The 18,067-nt window shown below is 44.9% G+C and overlaps 1 protein-coding gene across 1 annotated transcript in view; it reads left to right on the top strand.

Annotated features, from left to right (window-relative positions):
- The first annotated feature begins 444 nt into the window (after window positions 1-444).
- Window positions 445-18,067, top strand: part of SYT5 (synaptotagmin 5) — a 535,210-nt gene continuing 517,587 nt past the window's right edge. Inside the window, exon 1 of the mRNA XM_086930314.1 lies at window positions 445-583. The gene's annotated coding sequence lies outside the window, so the exon portion shown is untranslated. The remainder of the gene's footprint in view (window positions 584-18,067) is intronic.

An 18,067-nucleotide genomic window follows, 5' to 3' on the forward strand; every position in this document is an offset into this window, starting at 1 on the left:
ATTACACCACACACCTTTTGACCCACAATGATGACATCACTGGGTCGACACCTTGCTCCACCCTTAGGCTCCCAACAGCCCGCTCTGTGCTGCCGAGCAGCTAGTTAAAGGGCGCTGCAAGAAAACTACAGAGAATAATCCTGGTTGTCCTAGCTCTGTTTATATCCTGTTGCTCTTTCTGTCTTCCTGATTCTGCATCCAGTGGTAGCAAGAGTAGTAAAGAGACAAGAGTAGCAGTTGCTACCCCGAATCGACCGCCGCCGATGCCCGTGTCTACCTGTGTTTTCTTGTCTCCTATCCTCACATGGGCGAGGCGCTGATTGCCTCGGGGGCAGGGTTTTCCTCCGCTTCCCTGGCGCTCTCTGCCCCCCTCCATCGCTCTAAACTCCGCCCTCACCGCACAGCTGCTCTGCCGCCTTCCGCCAGCGCATTCAGCACCGAGCGCCGCGGACAGCTCCCTGCTGGCCAACACCCAACCTAAGCGGCTGCTTCTCGTCACCACTGGTTGATCCTCGCGACCTTTCGTATTTTTTGAGGGGGGGATCGTTGGACCAAGATCAGGCGGGGATTGTGTCGCACTAAGGTAAGAGAATCCTCGCCTTTATTTTTTTGTTGTTAAGAGTAGGCGACCAAATGTAGGATTCCCTCCAGCTCGAGCCAAGAAGAGGTGATGAAGTTCTGTTGTTCACGCGCGTCTCGGGCGCTGGCCGGCTCTGGTGCGGGCCCCCACTCTCTGCACAGGAGTGGGGTAGTTTGGTGTTGCCTGTGAGGTGTTATGGGAGGTGCTCGTCGTGGGAGGTGAGAGGGGTGTCGATGATGCTTTTCCTATGGCGGTGTAGGTTGGCATTCTGTTTTCTGTTATCAGGTTGGCAGAGTGAGCGTCTGGGGCATGTGTTAGTGTTTTTGGGTGTCGGTTGATTGTTGCACTTTGGCCGTAAGTAGGTGGTGTGTTTTAAGGGGCTTCGGGAAAGGAGGGGTGGTGCGTGTGCGTGCGTTCGTATGTGTGTTTATTTTTCCGTGTGAGTTTGGGTGTGTACGTTTTTGTGTGCCTCTGCTCGTGAATGCGTTTGCACCCGAGTGTGACTTAGTTGCGTGAGTGGGATCGGGGGCAGGTACAATTCGTGTTGTTTGTACTCAGTTTACATTGTAATGGTCTTTCTGCTCATAAGATGTTTTCCTCGTGAGGCGGGGCAAGATGTATGTGATGCTTTTGCAAGAAAGGGGTTGGAGGTAGAAACGGCATATGTGCCCCTTTAAATAGCGCTCAAAACACGTAATTATTCAAGCACTAAACGAGTGAAACCAAGAAAGGAAGAAAAGACAGCGCGAGATTCCCTGTTGGCGAAGAGGTGTTGCATTTAAAGGCAGGGATATTACAATTTATGGGAGGGAGTTCGCAATATGCATGTTTTGCTTTTCTTGCCAGGCATAGCTTTGTATAAGTCGTATTTCCAGTGGGGGATGGGTGGGCCTGCAGGAAGGTAAGCTTTGCGTAGGTGTTTTATTTCCCTCTATGTCTGTGGAGTGGAGTGGCACAGGCTGTTGGGGTGGGGAGAAGGGCGTATCCCGAATTATACTGATAATGTGCTTAGTGCACATCAGAAACTGAGGTTGATTGCGGTGTTAGTATTCTTGTCAGTGTTCCTTTCTCTGCAAGGCCGGAAGGATGAACGTTTGATGCTACCCTGGCAGGGTTCAAGCTCACAGCCTGCCGCCTATACCCAGGCCCCTGCCATGGTTGGTTTGGTGCCACACTGCCACCATTAACCTCTCCCGCCTTTTGATCCCCCAACACACACTCCCCAACCATTGCTGACTCCTAATGTCACACTTGCTTCACCTGCGGTTGGGTGACAGGCAGACTTCTGATGGTTAAAAAGACACAAAAGGGAGTGCCTCAAGAGTCCAACAATTATCTTGTAGAGCTTGTTCTTTTTTTTCTCCTCCTTTCACTGAGAACACATAATTCTATGGTGTTAATCCCAATGTAGTCTTCTCCAAGACCAAAATAACTTCTGATAGTTGTTCAAAACGCTCAGGAGGTTGTGCGTCCAAATAAAATCTGACTGTGGTGGGCACGTGAATCGCCTTTCTCCACAGCCGCCCTTGTTGGGTTTGTGCAAACTCTGCTGCCACAAGGCCCAGAAAATCAATTTTTACTTCCCCACCGACTGAAAATGAAATAGAAGTATTGCATTTGAAAATCAAAATGAACATACTGAGTAAAATACAGCTCCTAACTTTCCCAAGCAAATTTTACTGCTGTTTCTATTGTGACATCACCTATACAACTAATGTGATGTAAACAACTCCTGTGGTGTAAACAAAGTTTGTTGCAGTGACATCACAGCATATACTGATGCCATCAGCTCACATTGTAAACTTTTCAGCTGCGCGCAGTTTGATGTCATCACAGCAAGATTTTTTGTCACCAAAGCCTATTGTATAGCACTTATCTGTGGCTATTCTGACCTTATACGATGTAAACAAAACCTATTGTGATGCAAATAAGGACAGCTGTGGTATCATATCATGTGAGAATGTCTAAAACCCCTATTGAGATGTCAAGGAAGTGCATTGCGATATACTGGGCACATAACATATCCGTCAAGTCAATCACATTTTGCGCATGTTACCCTCTTTTTACTACTATCCACTCACCGAACAAACAAAATGCCTCCATAGACTTTAATTGGGTCCCCTCCATTAGAAACCTTCAACACCCTCCCAAAAAAGTTTGCGCTCTATTGACCTGTACAGTGTCACCCTCCTGAATACTTCAGAGGACCCTCAAATTTAAGTGAAGAGGTTGACAGGTATGTATTTGCCAGCGATAAGACACCTTCAGCCAGGCCCTATGGACAGCCCTCCATTATTTGTAAAAAATACTGCACACATTCCTGAAATGAGAACGGTGGCATACAACCTTAGAGCCATGTTTATAACCCTGGTGTGAGTTAAACCACCTCTAAGTGGGTCATCCCTACATTCTACATTATTCAACAATCTGTAATGCCTAAAAATTCTTCAGCAAAGTTCTAGAAATAAGTAGTCACACCCTATATACATCCTCGTTACATAGAATTTGTTTATAGCACTGTATTACAACTATTTAACACGGGCACATGCCCAGACATCCACTGGTGGCTAATCTAGTGTTAACTGAAGCTTTGGCTTTTCTTATGGATTTTGTGCAACCAGATTTGGCTTTCAGCCACAACCTACTTTGAAACATACCTCTAACCCACATCAGGTGTACTCAGCATTTACCTTGTTTAGCATGGAGTACTACTTGCAACCCAAACTTTACTGGTTTGTAAATGGTGCACCATATAACTTTGAACATGGAGGGTTGGCCGCAGCACCAGTCCTCCAGAATGCTCTACACCCAACTTCACATGGGCATCCAACTCCCAGCAGAATACCAATCTCCAGCTGCACGCTCTTCGGTAGGCTTTGGTCGCCGGGCCCTTCACCAAACCCCACATGGGTGATAAACCACCTTCAGGCACCGAAGCCCTCCACTATTCAATGCCTTGATCCAGGCGCAGTAGTGGGTTGGCCCTGTGCCAAACCCTCTGCAGGCAGACAACTCCCTCATGAATTTCTGTGTTTTTTAAATCATATTAAAGTTGAGTATACTCTCAACCCCCTTTGAAGGCACCCAACCAACCGCTGTGCATGGCCTTCAGCCGTGACTATAGCTGGTTTGACCAGGCACCCAAGCCAGTACTGGCAGCCAACGCCCAGTCGCATGACCTATGGCCTGCACAATGGAGGCCTGTAACTTATTCTCCATATTGTAGTAGCCAATCAGGGTGCAGCCATCCGCTTTGAATGGGTCAATCAGAGCGTATCTGGATACCAATGGTCCGGGTATCTCTAAATGTTTACAACTGTTAACCCCTTCATGCCACTAGAGCATCTATGTAAACACTAAGGGCCTGATTACGAGTTTGGCGGCAGGGATACTCTGTCACAAACATGGCGGATATCCCGTCCACCAATATAAAATTCCATTATATCCTATGGACCCTGTAATACGGAGGACAGGATATCCGTCATGTTTGGGACGGAGTATCGTATCTGCCAGACTTGTAATCGGGCATAAACAGGCAACAGCATCAGCAAGAGCAATATTTTTGATCCATTGTCTCTTGGTCAAACAAATACCGTAATTCATAGCTGCAAAACATTACAGATCATAGTGGTTGCCCCAAACGGAGCGTGCAACATAGCAAAGGGGTGCAAAAGGATGTGTATAGTGATTAGAGAGAAAAGAATTCAAAAGGTGGTGACATAAAATATTCAAATTGATTAACAGAACAGTAACGGATCCACATTCATCCGTCCTGTGTAACCTGGCCACTAAGTTATTTAGACAAAATTTTCATCAGTTTCCAAGATAAATATATCATAAATATTTGCACATCAATATAGAAAACAAAGGGGTCCAGGTTTCTTGTATATAGAGCGTCGACGTTTCGACTCATCTTAGGGCCATACGGTCATTTATGCCTGGGCCATGCAAGTCTTCATCAGGACAATAAAACTGGGGCAACCAAGGGATTATAGATGACCCCTGAAAGGAGTAAAGTGGTGATAATTCCCACATAAAACTGATAATTTCCAATCCTTACGTTCTCATCAAGGAGTACGAACATCAGTGTCCTGTTGTTAAGGGGTGTTTATCTGTTTTTAGTCCAAACAATTTGGAAAAGTGTCCTCGTCTTCTATATTAAAGGTCCATGCTGGTGAGTGTTATTTGTTCCATATTCTAAAACACTCAAGCAGCGTTTGTGTCTGCCTGTGATCAGTCCATACCAGTCCCGGAACCAGCCTGAACCAAATAACACTTACCAGCATGGGCCTTTAATATAGAAGAGGACACTTTTGCTAATTATTATCACCACTTTACTCCTGCATGGAAAATGCAGAACCTATTTAGATTCCACTGAACACACACATACATATAAGGTGGTAGGTTGCAGTAACCGCCATCCTCAACCTGTATAGAGCCCCTCATAACTCATGGAGGATACGTTGTGCTGCAATGCCTAGAAGCCAAGAAGTTGGCAAATGCTGGACTATACACATTTCTAACTAACAGAATGTTACGTTATACTACACATGAAATAAAAGTTGATCAATATCGAACCAACAATTATACAGTAGTGACTAGGCTATCAGTCTGCACAAACATGTGTCCCTACTAAATCCAAGCAGTTCTTATTTGCATGGTGCTCCAAGGAGTTGAAGTGGCCACCCCACCCCAACACCTGGAAGCAAAGTCCCCCACACAAATTAATAATACTCTTCAGCTCCATAGTGTTAATATCAAGTTCAAATTATTCCAAGAATGTCCATTTTAGTTTTCTTTATTTCGTCTGCTTATACAACTAACAATCTTGTCAATTCTGTGGCCTACATCCAGCAATCTTGCCAGTTCTGAAGCCAACACATGTTTCGTCATACAGGTACATCTACCAATGACTTCCTCAGGGCTAACTTCAATTTCAATGTGGTGCATTTGCCGGTAATGATATGAGTTGGAGTACTCTCCCTGACCTGATATTTAATTTGTACACGAGTGGCAGTTGCATTAAGGATCTGTCTGGTGCACAGATATAGTAAGATATAGATGGTGGATTCCATCTTGACTGTGGACTGCTTTTCTTTTTAATATAGCACATTTGAATTTAAGTTAGCCCTGAGGAAGTCAGTGGTTGATTTACCTATATGACGAAACACGTGTTGGCTAAAGAACTGGTAAGATTGCTGGATGTAAGCTACAGAACTGACAAGATTGCCGGATGTATGAGAAGACAAAATAAAGAAAACTAAAAAGGACATTCTTGAAATAATTTGAACTTTATAGTATTACAACGGAGCTCACGAGTATTATTCACTATCGAAACAAAAGAACACTGTGTTCACACTGGATCACCACTATGCCAGCGAAAAGGAGAGCAAACTATGAGATGGACCCAGTGCCTGAGATTAGCGTGTTATGGCATGGGGTGAATGTGGAGCATTGTACACACAGTTTATGTACGTCAGCAGCATTACCAGTAGTGTAGTAAGGGTGCCATGAGTTCTAATGCATAGAAAGGATGTACCTCACCTAGATCTGTATTGTTATGTAGGAAAAAACAGGCATATTTGGGGATAATATTGTTGTAATAGGCCTCGTACCACTGCACCTATTGCACCAATGAGAGTTACGAGCAAGGTGGCAGATGAGCACTAGAATGTCAGCACATTGGTTCCCAATACATGTACCCTATTTAGTTATTGATAGACAAGTTATATTCATTGTACCGATTTTTGGCCGAACAGCATTGTATTGCATTTGAGAGACAGACAATGTGTTGAAGGATGAACAGGTGAATGACCTTCTGACTACATCAACGGAGAGGAGGGTGAACATCCTTTACAACGCAACTTTTACCACGCAGTGCCTTTACGCGCAACTTTTACAACGCAAACCATTACAACGCATTGCGCTGGGGGGGGCGCTCTAGGATAGGGAATAGGTTTAATGTACTATCCAACACCTTCCCTACTGGAGTTGGAATAGTAAATTAAAATATTCACTATCCAGCGCCCCAAAGCACTATGCGTTGTAAAGGCATGTGTTGTAAAAACCGCGTTGTAAAGGCCTGCGTGGTAAAAGCATGTGTTATAACGTCATACATCCGAGAGGAGGAATATTTGATGGATGAACACACGGAGTGGTGCTGGAACACGTTTCAGAGCTAGGGTGCCTCCACCAATGTTACAGCACTGGAGTCATAGGGATTCTGAGAAATCTAAGCATTACACAAAGAACATGGACGATGAGATTATTAATAAGATTTTTTTGTTTGGACAAAGTGATTATTGACCAGTCTAAGTAAGGGAGATGATCAGAGCATTTTTGGATGGATTAACAGATGTGTTTCTCAATAACATAACATGTGTCTTTGTAAAGTACATGTTCACCCATAGGTATCTTGGTGCTGAATAACAGATGCCTAATGTTACCCAACTCAATGGGACTCATGTTATCGACCTCAGAAGAATGAAAGGCTGAGTGGACATGTCAGGTTTTGAACCTGTGACCATGGGGTGGAACACTGTCCACTAAGCCACCAGACCCGTGTTCCATTTGTGGTCTAATAATAGATGGATGGGCAGATGATTTGATGGAGTGACTAACCATTGAATTGCTAGAGTGACAGACCAGACCGACAGATAGCTGAATGCATAAATGGATGACCAGCTGGATTTAGTAATCAGTGGATGAATGTATTTTATTTTGAATGTAATCCTATTTGAATGTCCTTGGAAGAGAAGTATGACGCATAGTAATAAGCTGCTGCATAAAGTGTTATACCGATTGTGTGTTACACATTGAACTGTGGATGGTACCAGAGGTTGGATAATGTGAACACTAAGGTAGACAAATCATAGGACACAGCGAGACTAAACAACATGGAACAAAAGCTACGACATACAAGCCACAAAAGTACATTTATAGGATTCGCTTTCTGATTGGCAGGCAGGAATCAAGGAGGTAAGTGTAGCCGCTGTAGTGGGAGATGGATTTTTGAGGGGGTGGTGAACAAGTGGCAGGGCTTTCGAGCTTTCAGGGCCCGGCTAAGATGAGTAAACAGCTCTGACCTTACTAGAAAGTGCTCTCGAGAACATGAAAGTTCTGAAAAGGGATGGGTATAGCTGGCAGGATGGGGGGTGGCTGAACGCAGCAGGCAAGGACTGTACTCTGGAATATCGAGCACACTAATATTGTGGACTTCGAAAAGTAAGTGCATATAAAGAAGTAAAGGTTTACTATTCTTAACTAAACATCTATGTACCCTAACAATATACATATCGCCAAAGTAAACAGATTTGGCTTAGGTCTTTATAATTCATACATGCTTACCGCTCAATATTGTGCTCCTCGATATTCTGTCTACAATATTAGTGTGTCCTACAATATTCTGTAGTCGATATTCAGGACCCTACCTCGGGTGAGCATTGATCAATGCTGCTGGGCAGTAGGTACTGGTAGCCAGAAGCAGTGCTGTGAATGGCTTTGAACAGAATAGGCCAATATTTACTAGTGCCTTGTCCTGGGTGTGTAATGTTTGTACTGCAAAGACGGCGCAGAGTGCTATGCTGGGATCCACTGTCCAACCTAAACCAGGATTTATGTTGGACAGTTCCCCAAAGTAGTGCAAAGTTGCACTATGCACTGCTTTGCATTACTTTGACGCATTCTATATGTGGTACATGGGCATGCTTGGGTTTTGACACAAATCCTTATGTACAAACATTCATAGACCTGGATTTGTGCAAAAATATTATGCATCCTTGAGGCAGGCATAACGAGGAGAAATATTTGTACTTCTCCTAGTTTGGCCTACTTGCATGCATGCTGCATTGCACGGCACATGCAAAGCCGGAGGAGTGTTAAAGGATAGCTTTTGTATTGGAAGAGTCCCTTCCAGTACAAAAACTATTCCTTATATAAGACCGCACACGCCCTTGCACCATGGCACTAGGGTACGTTGGTGCATGGTAGCCTAAAGTGCCCTGGTGCAGGGAGAAACAAAAACTGTCTTGTATCTTAGTAGATATGACACCGTTCTTCTGTCATCCTTTCTGCAACTCAGCATAGTTACTTTAGTTCCAGTGCTGCGTTGTGTGAATTCCTCATAAATCTCGCCCAATAGTGACAAACTTGAAGAGGCCTTGATTGTAGTTCAGACCCATCCTCACCTACGTCTGTGGGATGTGGTACCTGAGTGGTGGGGCAGATTCTACATAACTCTGGTGAAGAAATTGATCACTCTGTCTAGTTGGCAGGGGCCTTGTTCGGGAGACCAGTTAGCAAGCATTTGCATCATGCAAGCTATCTCCTCACTACACTGCTGATCAAGGACTTGGCCATGGTGGATGGGCGGCGTGGGGGAACATTTCTAATTTTGAGCTGTTGGAACATAGCAGCGGCTGTGGAGGAGACGAGGGACACATTACCACACATTGAAGGGCTTTATAAAAAGGAAATAAATAGACCCTAACTCCCAAAAACATGAAATCCATTCAGAAGCCCCCTATCTTTTTATGGTGCCACATAGAATCCTGTGGCCAAACCTGTGAAAACTGGCATGAGACCTCTGGTAGAAACACAGCTGTTTAGCAAGATTCCAAAATATGAAGACTGTGGTGTGGTATCAGAGCTGGTGCCCAAGCCAGGCAAGTAGCTGACTGGTTTTCAGAAATATCATGTGGCATAAGTGCCCGAAATATTTTTAATAACAATATTAAATATCGTTTACGAAAATACGAAATAGCGTTTTTGAAAATACGAAAGAGCGTTTACGAAAATATGAAATAGCGTTTTCAAAAATACGAAATAGCGTTTAAGAAAATACGAGATAGCGTTTACAAAAATACGAAATAGCGTTTAAGAAAATACGAAATAGCGTTTACAAAAATATTAGGACAGTACCGCTAAAGAATTTGCTTCTGTAAACTCCAATCGGGAGATATTTTTCTAAATGATATTTAGGACACGATGTTTATGTCAGATGACATTCTGACCAAAATATTCTGGTCCCACACCAATGTGGAATATTTTAGGTAACAAAAATGAAAAAAGTTGATTCTTAAACAAATCCTGACATAAAGTAATATGAATTAGTGAGCTTAAAAGTAATACTATTTTTTGTGCCTACTATGGTAATTTGCACTTTACATTTTTTTCGTATCTTTTATCTACTTGATTTGATGATTTGATGTATTCAGAGCCTGACTGGCCATACTGGGCATCAGGCAGTATGGCCAGTCCGACTTTGAAGGTTGTGTGTCTTTTAAGGTGTTATTAACTTTTATTTACTCTGGTGTAAACATGCGTAATTTCCTGCATTTCGCATTACGATTCCTACACAAAACATCTGAGATTGTTCCTTTATATGACGTTATGTAACTGAGACTTAATTTGGGCGAAAATTCGGTTGCGAGATTACATGAAGAATGAGAAAGAACCTTAATTAAGCCGCTGTTGCTCACATCAGATGCAATTTTATGCTACTTTTATAGTGTGAAATATGCCCTGACACCTAAAACGGGTGAGGACACATGTTGTGCTAAAAAAATAACGCTACATGCCTAAACCAGCACTTCACATAATAATGCGTCATTTTCTGGGAATTTTATTTAATTTCCATAAATTATTTTATGCAAATTTCATCCAGTCCTAATGAGTTCGAGTGCCTAGAGTTATGTAGATTAGTCAGGCCTGTGAAAAACCGTCACCAGTGGCAGGAGCCTTCATCAGATGTGCAGAGTGATTGACAGCACATGGCCTCTGCTGTCAATCAAACTGTACACGTGTCATAACGTTGACCTCTCTCAAGAGAGGTGAATGTGACCGGGAGCTACCTGTGGAGTGTGGCCTGGTGGCTGGTGAACAAGGGCAAGCAAGACTGCATAGCAGCAGGCCAAGACAAGTGAAAATAAGTCCCTTACCCCCAGGTCCCTACGTCCTCGACACCTTCCTTACAATATGAGATTATCCCTATCTCTGACAGAAAAAAGAAAAAGAAGGAATGCTGGACCTACCCTCCCCCTCCCGCCGGGAGTACAAAAGGGTACATGTCCCAGCATTCCCTCTGTTTCTCTGCTGCCATCCAGAGTTCCCGTAGGCCTTCCACTCTCCTGTCCTATGATCGCCACTGGGGTAACTTCAGTCGTTGGTGTGCGGCCTTGGACCTTTCCCCTTTGCACTGTTCTTTGCAGGCGGTGCTTCAGTTTTTGTGGGAAGGTTTTGAGAAGGGTTGGGCTGTGTCCACCTTGCGTGCCCAGTGGGCGGCTGTCCGGGCTTTTCGTTCCCCGTGGGGTAATCTGTCTGATGATGAGGATTTGGTCTCCAGACTGCTCCGTGGTTTTTCTCTGTCTCGTCCGGTTTCCCGGCCTTCCTTTCCCCTGTGGGATTTGCCCTTGGTCCTTCGGGCCTTGATTAGTCCTCCGTTTGAACCTTTGTCGGAGGTGGATTTGAAATTTGTGACCTTGAAGGTTGTGTTCTTGGTGGCCATCACGTCTGCCCGACGCCTGGGCGAGTTGGGGGCCTTGATGTCACGGGAGCCTTTCCTGTCCTTTTCGGAGGGCGGGGTGGTGCTCCGCCTTGATTCCTCCTTCGTGCCTAAGGTCGCTTCTCAATGTCACCGGTCCCAGGAGTTGGTCTTGCCTGAGTTGAGTTCTGTTCTGGATTCCCCGGGTGGTCCTTGTTGGTCCTTGTTGGATGTGTGCCGGGCTTTGCGTATTTATCTTGAGCGCACGGCGGCTGTCAGGTTGACTGACTCCCTGTTTGTATCTTTTGGGGCTGCTTGCCGTGGACGTAAGGCTTCGTCTGTGTCCATTGGTCGATGGCTGAAGCAGGTAATTTCCTTGGCCTATTCTCTTTCTGGGTCCCCTCCTCCTGTGGGTGTTCAGGGTCGATCTACAAGGGGGGTGGCGGCCTCCTGGGCTGAGGTCCGGGGTGTCCCTCTTTCGGAGATTTGTAGGGCGGCCACTTGGGCGTCTTCTAATACGTTCATCAGGCATTACCGTCTCCTCAATTTGCTGGGTGATGAGGGCGGTTTTGCTTTGGGGGTGTTGGGTTGTGTTTGCCCATGATTTATGTTCTGTGCTCAATAAATGCCTGGTTTTTGCTGTACTGGTTGTTTGTTGTGTTTTGTGGGATGAATGCCGGGGTTTTGCTTTGGTATGTCTCATATTGTAAGGAAGGTGTCGAGGACGTAGGGACCTGGGGGTAATGTCCTATTACTTACGGTAATCTTCATTACTCCGGGTCCCGTAGTCCTCGACACCTTCCTGGCTTCCCTCCCTCCCGCCCTGTTTGCCGGCCTTCATCCTTTGGCTTGGTATTTCAGAGGGAATGCTGGGACATGTACCCTTTTGTACTCCCGGCGGGAGGGGGAGGGTAGGTCCAGCATTCCTTCTTTTTCTTTTTTCTGTCAGAGATAGGGATAATCTCATATTGTAAGGAAGGTGTCGAGGACTACGGGACCCGGAGTAATGGAGATTACCGTAAGTAATAGGACATTACTTGGGCCCATTCACTACTGCAGACAGTCTCTGCCGTAGGTTGAGCAGCTCCTGCTGAGGTTCAGACTGGGACAGTAAACAGGCCTGGGCTGCTGGGCATCAAAAGAAAAGTGACCTTCAGTAGCCAAACAGATAGCAAAAAAGTGGCCCAGGTTAGGACATGTGGCAATTGTGAACTTTTACAGACAGACCATAGAGATGTTTTGGAATTTATCGAAGACTACCTTTTGTGTTTACTGCAGGCATTGATTGTAGCAACATCAGGTAAAACAAGAGTAAACACTAAACAGCCAGCCCGGAAGACCATAAAACAGGCCCACAAACAGCCATTAAATGGCCCAGGCACTGGCCTGTCAGATAAACCCCCTGGCACTGCCAGGTTGCCCTTGACACCAGTTCTCATCTGCTCCTGCTTCTGATTGTCTTTGTATTTCCTGCTCTCAGTGGGTCCCTGGATGGGACTAAGGGAAACATATATCATGCATTTTACCGGTCGCAATATGTCCCGATTCGCAGAATCGGTCCGTTTGCAACTGGTAAAATGCAGCTATAAATTCAAATTTGCGACTTGGTAACATGTTACAGAATCGCAATTTGGAATTGCGAATGCATACCGATTTGGTATTAGTTAGGGGCTTGTTTAGGGCGGCACTTCCTAATATCGAATTGCTGCGGTATGTAAGAATGTTTTGCTACCAAAATGCGATCACAAAACATGCGCATTTTACCACCTACTTCAAGTGGGTGGTAACCCACTTGCAAATGGGTTTGGGTATGTTAGCAAAAATGTTTTTAGGAGCAGGCAGTGATCCTGCGGACTACTGCTTGCTCTCAAAAAATGAAAAGAAAGCTTTTCATTTTTCTTTTTTAAATGCTACCTGTTTTCCTTTAAGTTAAACAGGCTTCATTAAAAAAAGTATTGCTTTATTTAAAAGCAATAAAGAAATAGGAATCTACTGACTCCAGCAAATCACCATACCCGTGATTTTCGCAATTCGCAATGGGTCGCATATTGTGACCTACCATATGAATATAAATGAGGTAGGTTGATTTGCCACCCACTGGGAATCGCTAAATGAAACTCATGAAGTTTCATACATTAGGAACACTGATGACCTAATTGTGGTTCGCTAAGAATCGCAATTAGGTAATCGCTATTTCCAATAATGATACATGTGGCCTTTTGAAAGCTTGATTGGTCACCTAATGGTGAGTAGAATGAGAGTAGAATGGCAAATGGGCAAAAACGAGATGGGCATTGCTTTGACGAAGGAGGGGAGGGGTGAGGGACAGGGGTCAGAAGAGATGCAGAGGTGAAAAGTGGAGGAGTGTGGCCTAGATGGCCAGAGAGAGTGAGGTATGGGTAGAGGCGTGAGCGGTGGCGTAGCTCGGGGGGGGGAGAGTTTGGGGTGTGACACTACCCCTAATAAATGGATGTTGTTGTGTGTTGTTGGGTTCACGGGCCTCCAGTTGGGCTAGCAGTGCCTGTGGTCAGGATTCCACTTGGATTAGCAGTTCTAATAGCAAATAAACACGTCTCTATGAAACTTTGAAGCACTTGTTACACCCACCTTTCCTCTTCCCGCTCAAACAAAACAGACCAAGAATAAAAAGGCCTGGATGGCTCTTATATGGTGCAGAGAAGCCTTTTAAATGTAATACTATTTTCATCAATATTGTCATTTCAATAGCAGTGATGGTAGGGTAATCTCTGTTCCACCCTCTTTCCCCCCCAAAAATTGAATGTACTAAGCTACGCCCCCTGGGCGTGAGGCCGCGACAGCCAGAGAAGGGGTGGGCCTTGGTACAACAGAGTGTGGTGAGAACTAGGGGTGCCACTTGCGGGTTGGACATATACACAAGGGAGCAGAAGAGAAAGAGGGGCAGGGGACAGAGAGTGAAAGAAAGTTAAGGAAGAGACCTCAGGCGTGATAGAAGTCAAGAGAGTGAGATGTCTGATGTGTCAATGCAGTTGATTCGCCAGACACCTGGATGAGCAAAGGGAAAAGTGAGAGGTCTCTGGAAATAGATCAGAAAACCTGGGCCATGAGAGAGAGAAGGGTGAGACCCAAGGCAGAGGTGTGGGACTTGAGCAGCAGAGGAGAGATGGGCAAGTATGAAGGGAGGCCTACAGAACTGGGCTCAGAGGTGGAGATGAAGAGTGGAGAACTGAAGGCTGGTGGCAGGAGTGACACTGGGGACAAGAAACACTGAATGAGTTCACAATGGGCAACAAGTTAAACTCTGACACCTGGAGGAGCCGAAGAGAACGAAGAGGGCAAGGGAGTGACATATTCTGCGGCAAAAGAGTAATATTGGTAAGATCTAGGGAAGGGTAAGAGTGTCAGACATACAGAATCAGAGAGCAAGAGAGCAGAGCATAGTGAAAGACCTGGTGGCACAAGAGAGAGAGACCAGGGAACCAAGAAAGACCCCCCTGCCTTCACGAGCCAAGAGTGAAACCTGGGCAAGAAAATAGCAACTCCCAGGGGCAGAATGAAGGAGTGAACAATTTGGGGGCACAAGAAAGAATAAGACATGCAAAGAAGGAAGACGCAGAGGTGATAACTGGGTGCAAGAAAGGGATGAGCCAGGGGGTGCTAAGGTAGAGAGCACTGAGAACTAGGGAGGGTAGGATGGAGTGATAGGGTTGAGAGCAGGTGCGGGACCTAGAGGGGGTGAACTGCGGGGTTGATGGAGAGAGACCGGTGTGTCTAGGAGGTGAAGGTGAGAGATATACACAGGAGGCCTGGGATTAGCAAGGCAGATGAATGAGCTAGGGGGCAGAGGGCGATGGAGCGTAGCTGGGCGAAGTGGAAGGATAAGAGGGAGGAAAAGTGGAGGGCAGTAGAAGGCCTGCATGGAAAGCATGTTGCCCTAGCATCTAGTCTATTATATACATATATGATTGTTGATAAAGGCAATAGCCGAAACGTGTCCAAAATAGACCATTTCTGCAGCCTTATCCCCATGTCGAAATAAAATCTTTGTACACGCTTTGGAGTGCCAGATTTCCTTTGTTAACCTAAGCTCGAGTGTGTATATATACCTATATATATATATATATGTCTATGTATTTGAGCCAGTAGGGGCGGGGCAGCACCGGACAAATTAGGTAGGGTGTGATACTACATCAGTGAACATTGCCGCCATCTGACTTACTTTCACCCGTGGCGCTGACGAAGGCTAAACTCAAGCCGAAATGCATTCGCCTAATAGAGGGTGATGCAAACTCTTCTTACCTGTTGTAGCGGAATAAATGCTGTTTCCACCTGTTCCCCTGGTGTGGCCTCTTCACTCTCGTCGTTGTAGGAGGTGATGGATCTATATTTCAGTGCGGGCTCCAGTGCCGCGCATAAGAGGTCCCCGTCTCATCAAGTTGGTCTTGGCCCGCTGATTGCTACTTCAGTGGCGTTTGGATGTATCCGGGATACCAGGATTTGCCAGAACCCACCTCCTGTTCTGGGCGAAATTGCGGCGGTGTTGGATTCACATGGCTTCATAATGGGCAGGGCATGTATCTCATCCTTGTCCCCGCTTAGACGACACCAGATACCTGAAGGTTGAGACGGTTAGGGGACTGGAGGAGAAGGCTTGTTCCATGGCAGCAGGTTGCAGGGGTTTTCATCAGCCCAGCGCTTTCCCACCCCACGCAACATCCACCAGGCAAGAGCATGAAGATTGCATTCGGGGACTGGTAGTCGCAGTGCATAAAGCAACAGACCAGGGACATTTGCGATTGGTATCTGAGCCAGTAGGGGCGGGGCAGCGCTGGACAAATCAGGTAGGGTGTGATACTACATCAGTGAACATTGCCGCCATCTGACTCACTTTCACCCGTGGCGCTGACGAAGGCTAAACTCAAGCTGAAAAGCATTCACCTAATAGCGGGTGATGAGAACTCTTCTTACCTGCTGTAGCGGAATAAATGCTGTTTCCACCTGTTCCCCTGGTGTGGCCTCTTCAATCTCGTCGTTGGAGGAGGTGATGGATCTATATTTCAGCGCGGGCTCCAGTGCCGCGCATAAGAGGTCCCCGTCTCATCAAGTTGGTTGGTCCTGGCTCGCTGGTTGCTACTTCGGTTGTGTTTGGATGTATCCGGGATCTGCCAGAACCCACCTCCTGTTCTGGGCGAAATTGCGGCGGTGTTGGAGTCACATGGCTTCACGATGGGCAGGGCATGTATCTCATCCTTGTCCCCGCTTGGACGACACCAGATACCTGGAGGTTGAGACGGTTAGGGGACTGGAAGAAAAGGCTTGTTCCATGGCAGCAGATTGCAGGGGTTCTCATCAGCACAGCGCTTACCCACCCCACGCAACATCCACCAGGCAAGAGCATGAAGATTGCATTCTTGGACTGGTAGTCGCAGTGCATAAAGAGACAGACCAGGGACATTTGCGATTGGTATCTGAGCCAGTAGGGGCGGGGCAGCACAGGACAAATCAGGTAGGGTGTGATACTACATCAGTGAACATTGCCGCCATCTGACTCACTTTCACCCGTGGCGCTGACGAAGGCTAAACTCAAGCCGAAATGCATTTGCCTAATAGCGGGTGATGCGAACTCTTCTTACCTGCTGTAGCGGAATAAATATATATATATATATATATATATATATATATATATATATATTAACGCTCCGTTCGCCACCACCCATTGGCAGTGCACTCTTTTCGGCGGGTGCTGGTTACGGTCGTGACGGACCGATTTGTAAATTAAAGCTCGTTTTTCCTCCAGTCTCCCGAGAGAAAATACCGCACTCAAGGTAAGGGGGCTCACACAAGACTTTATTTTGCAAGCTAAAGAACAAACGTTTCGGCAAAACGAGCTTTTATATATATATATATATATATATATATATATATATATATATATATATATATATATATATATATATATATATATATATATATATATATATATATATATATATATATATATATATATATATATATATATATATATTCGTCACAAAGCAGACAAGAAGGTTTGCTCAAAATTAAGAGGCACACGCAGAGTGAAGATATAAAGCTAGAAATGCTTTATTCGGTGCTTTCAGTCCCTCTCCCCTCCATTTCGACAGACGCGTTTCGCCTCGCGGCTTTCTCAATGTCGACTACCCTTTTGTGTAACAACCATTTTAAACCCACCCTTCGCCTCCATAGCCATGGAGACAAACGAAGGACATGATCAATACCAACCAGACATCAGTTTAGTGGCGGCCATCTTTCAGTGGGTTACAAATGCAATAAATTCATTTAAGATTTCGAAAAGTGCAAGTGCTCAAAAAATAAATCAATAGTAAATGTAACCTAATAATTCATTCACATGATACAAATATATTCATGAAAAAACAGGTTTCCCAATTGTTTAGCGGCAACCAATTTTCGGCCATAAACATGACCTGCTATATCGTTTACTGTTTCAGCAGACAACATGATCGATACCATTTTAAAGTTCGAATAATTGTAGAACAATATAACACAGTATCAGTATGCATTTCAGCCTGCTGAAATGACAAAAAAAAATATATATATATATATATATATATATATATATATATATATATATATATATATATATATATATATATATGTGCCTGTGTGTGTGTATATATATATATATATATATAAATACATAGATACTCACACAGATATGCATAAAATACATACATACATCCCTCCCTGCTGGGGCTTTCAGTTAGCCCTCCCCATCCGTTCACCTGTTATTGTGTCATTCACACTTTATTCTGTCAATTGCTGCTTCCGGCATGGAAAAATGGGTCAGCTCATTGCAGTCATTGGCTAACTTCACTGTGAGTGATGGCATTCTGCTCTTTTACACAGAGCACATCCTCTCACAAAGTAGTTCTTCAGTGCCAGGAATTACGACAGCAATGTGCGTTATTTGAGACACAAAAAGATATTTTGGTTTCATTTAGTTTGGTTGTTTAGATTGTCAACAGCCG

The sequence above is a fragment of the Lissotriton vulgaris genome, chromosome 7, assembly GCF_964263255.1.
Source record: "Lissotriton vulgaris chromosome 7, aLisVul1.2, whole genome shotgun sequence".
In the NCBI taxonomy this organism is placed as follows: domain Eukaryota; kingdom Metazoa; phylum Chordata; class Amphibia; order Caudata; family Salamandridae; genus Lissotriton; species Lissotriton vulgaris.